Source organism: Lynx rufus, unplaced genomic scaffold, assembly GCF_022079265.1.
Source record: "Lynx rufus isolate CCGP_SWC_20201006 ecotype Redwood Valley unplaced genomic scaffold, mLynRuf1.p SCAF_4, whole genome shotgun sequence".
In the NCBI taxonomy this organism is placed as follows: domain Eukaryota; kingdom Metazoa; phylum Chordata; class Mammalia; order Carnivora; family Felidae; genus Lynx; species Lynx rufus.
Window position 1 is genome coordinate 123,060,933 of NW_025814856.1, and position 4,308 is coordinate 123,065,240.

Consider the following 4,308-nt stretch of genomic DNA (forward strand, 5'->3'; position numbering starts at 1 on the left):
TTGTAACTTTGAGCCAGTCGTTTCTGTTCTCTGAGCCTCATTTGCTTCGTCTGTGAAATGGGGTGCTAACCAGTCACATCTGCACTTAGAATTTAGGGTTCCAAGTCCCTGGTCCGCTGGTCCTACCTCTCTCGACACCGGACAGGTTCATCTTTATCCCCTGCCATGCCCTGCAGGGGGCAGGACAGTGAGACTCAGGACTCCTCAGCTGTGAAGATGAGTCTCCTTTCCTCCTGTACTCGAGGCCTTCCGGTGAGGCAGCTTCAAGGATTTCCAGGGCTCCTGGAGCGCTGTTTAAAAACCATGGATATAGGCAGCCTAATGTTCTCTGCCTTGGTTTCTCAGAGAATCCCGAGGGTCCTGAGGACCAATGTCCACAGGGGAACTGAAAAGGTGCTTGACGATGGCATTGGTTCATTGGATAAGGATGCTGACCTCAGATGAGAGGGCAGGGGATAAGACAGTACCTGACCTGGTGGGCTTGTTTCTGGAATGGAAACCATCCCAGGGGAGCCCAGGCCCTGACACCTGCAATGTCCCTGTGGCCTGTGTCTCTGTGGGGGAGGGGACCTTGATGGTGGCAATGGGCATCATTTACCCACGTGCAGGGGGGCTGAGCATTCCAAAGCCTCCCTGCTACTTGTCCTATTGTGCTTCCAGGCCTTCCAGTAGGCATTCCTTGGTGTACCTGGGGCTTCTCAGAGCCTCGCTGTGCTGTCTGAGTCCAGCACGGATGCAGGAGGTGATCAGAAGGCCTTCGGAATCAAACTTTCCCTGCCTAGCAGGCTGAGGGACAGTATCCCAGTACACATATAACCAGTTCTGGACATGCAAGGATACCACCTTGGGATGCCCACATGTGAAGCATTTAGCAGAGGGCCTATGACAGTGGTTCTGAACCTCAGCTGCACATTGGAATGAGCTTTAAATACTTTTGCCCAGGCCTCACCACAGACCAACTGCCTAATGATTTCGGATGAGGCCCGGGCATAGGTATAGTTTCAAAACTCCCCAGGGACTCTGTAGCACCACGATTGTTGAGAAGCACTGGCCCCAAGGCAAGGTGACTGTTCAGCAAATGTCAGCTATCTACAGTGAAAATGCCTCCGTGTCCTCCCAATGTGTGGTCTCCTTGACTGAGCAGCGTAAGGGCTGTGCTGGGCTGGGATAGGGGGCCAGGAGTCATGGAGGGCACTGCTGTGCAGGAGAGATGAATGCTGGGTAGGGCAGCCCGACATCCATCTCCCTCAGCCATGTCTCAGTAAATTGAATTAAAACCCATATTTTTCAGCTGCTGCCCGCCTGGCTGGCTGGCTGGCTTGTGGAAGGGAGCTGAGGCAGGGAGCACCTCAGGGTAGGGAATAGCTGTTGAAAAGACCCCCAGCCTCCCTCCCTAGGAGAGAGAAGGCGACTCAAGGGGCCCTCTGGGAGCGCACCATTCCCAAGGGTGGGGCCCTCAGCCTCCAGTCTTCCCAAAGCCAGGCAGGTAGGGTGAGAATGGGCTGGCTGGCTCAGAAGAAGCGGGAGACTCTGGCCCTGTCCTTGGGGAAGCCCAGCCTGGGAAACAGAATTGGTATAGCTGCTGCTCAAGGAGAACCAAGCTTATTTGGAGAGACCAGAGCCTCTGTCTGGATGAGCAGAGAAGAGTGCAGGGTGTAAAAAGCCCAGCCTGGGCCTCCGGCATAATGGGGGCAGCCCGCCAGGTAGAATGCCACCAAGTTGAGCACGAGGACACAGGCTTTAGTCCCCAGTCTGATGACTAAGTTGCCTGTGTGTCCTCAGGTCTAGTCGTGTGGTCCCTCTGGGCTCAGGCATTTCATTCATAGGAAAGGCGGGTAGACAAGCCTCCTGGACCCCAGCTCTGATGTTCACCTCCATGCCTCCCCCAGGCTGATGTTACCAGGCAGTCCATCTACAAGGTCGGCTGGCGCAGACAGCACTTTGGAGAGAATTAGAGAGGTGCCCCCTCCAGGACCAATTAAAGAAAGCGTTCACTGCCCACACCAAGACATACATGTGGGGACACAGAACAGACAGCAGGGGATTCAGAACCCTGAGTGGGAACTGGAGCACTCAGTATAAAAAGAGGAAATAAACCTGGAACAGAATGCAGAACTTCAGAGCCAAGGGGACCTCTTCTGGGGCCCTGGGGACCTCTTCTGGGGCCCTGGTTATTGGCATTTCCAGCTTGAGCTGGCCTGCCATAGGTGACTCTTGATTTCCACCCTTTCTCACACTCCCAGGCCCCCTGTATCCCTAATTCCCTGTTTTCCTCCAGACTCTGAGACTCCTGGCAGGCTTTCTTCTCTCTCAAGACACTTCATAGTTTACAGAGCACCTTCACACACAGCATCTCATTTGATCTTCACAGCAGAGGAAGGAAGCAGGCTCCCAGGGGTTAGGACAACAAGCTAGGAAGGGGTGTAGGCAGGTCCAGAGGGAGGTCCTCTCTGTGTGCCTGACTACAGGGCAGCACCTGGCTCTCTTCTCTCCAGAGAGATGTCACTCTTTATTGACACAGAGAAGGACTGACCTTCTCTTCCTCCAGGAAGTTTTCCTGGACTGAGAGGAATGTGTTTCATGCAGACCCACAGTGTGGAGTACCAGCAGGGGCTAGTGTTCAGTGTGCAGTGAAGAGAAACCACCAAGTCGCTGTGTGAACCTAGGAACTCCTTGCATCTTTCTGGGGCCTCACATACCTCCTTTAAGTCTCCGTCATGGATTCCTCTTCTCATTTGGAACCAAATCCCCAAGGAAAGCCTCATGTCCTTCTCCTCCCTCCTCCTTCTTGAGGCTTCCTTAATGAGGTGGCCACACCCAAAGTTTGGCCCAAGGGAGGCTGGACAATAACTTACTTGATTGGGGAAGGACAGGCTGGTTGCGGACAGGCTGGTTGTGGATGGGGGTATGGAGGGAGGTCTTGGGATGCTCAAGCCTGGGGTGTGACCAGAAACCAAGAGCAGGGGCAGGCAGGAGCAAGGGGGTGGGAGTGGGGTGGGCAACTCTTTTCAGTTAGGCTGCAGCTCCACTCCTGACTGGCTATATGACCTTGACCAGTTTAGTTCCCTTCATTAAACCTTAGTTTAAACACCTGTACTAGCAGGAGGTTGTGCAGGACTACAATAACAGTAGCAATAGTAATTTATTCACTAGTGAGTAAATAGAACCAGTGAGAACCTACTATGGGGTACATGTACCATTCTTACTTAATGCTGTTGTCAAGATGGGCCTGGGGCAGGGGCAGGAATAGGTATTATGATTCCCATGTACAGGTGAAGAAGCTGAGGCTCAGAGACATCAAGTCAGGAGTCCAAGCTCACAGAGCTAGCCCTGGCACAGTGAGGACTGGAGCAAGCAGCCTGACCCCAGACCAGTGTCATTTTAAGTTGCTGTAATCCCCCCCCCCGTCCCCCCTCCCCCAACCTGTCTCTAGCCTTAGAGCTGCTCTCCAGGGGGTCACATTTGAGGACATCCAGGCTGGTCAAAGCTAGCTGAACTTACTAGGCCCAGGCTGTGGGGGGCAAAGAGTAACCAGAACAGAGTCTGGACTTGCCTGGTAAGGAAGGCTTCCCAGAGGAGGAGGAAGTACAGGCTCAGCCAGATGGACAGGGACTCCTGAGGACCTGGAAGGGAGAAGTTTGAAAAGGGCTTTCTCCCTCTAGGTATCTTGGGGAAGGTAGAAAGGAGGGCAGTGAGCCCCAGCGAAGCCCAACCCTGAGCTGTGGAAGGCCGGTGACAGAGGGGGAGGGGAGGTCATCGCCTCCGCACATTCGCTCGCTCCGGGGTCTCCAGCCGCAGCTCTTGCTGGTGTCTGTCGCGAGGCCCGGCAAACCCGGCGGGCGGGGTCCCGCTCTCCAGCGCAGCCCCGGCCTAACCCCTCCCCCGGTCGCCCATTGGTCTGCACGCCCCTCCCCAAGGCTGCGAAGCGCGCGGCGGAGGCGGTGGTCGGTCGCCTCCCTCCGGCCCCGGGCCTGGCTTCGCGGCGGAGGCGGCGCCTCTCCCGCAGGCACAGCCGGCTGGGCGGCGCGCGGCGCTAGCCGAGCGGGTGCAGACGGGGGGCGCCGCGCTCCGGTCCCGGGCGGTGACTGACGGCGGCGGCGGCGGCGGCGGCTCCTCTAGGCGAGCGCGGTCCCCGCGTGCGCGTACGCACACGCCGCCGCGCAGGGACCACGGACACCCGCCGCCGGCCGACACACGGACGCGGAGACCTGGGCTCGGCGCGCGCTTCTCGGCGCACACGCTCCCCATCCCCAGGCGGCGCGGGGCGCGGACTCGCCGCTGTGCGTCTTCCCCGTGGAGTCTGCCCCG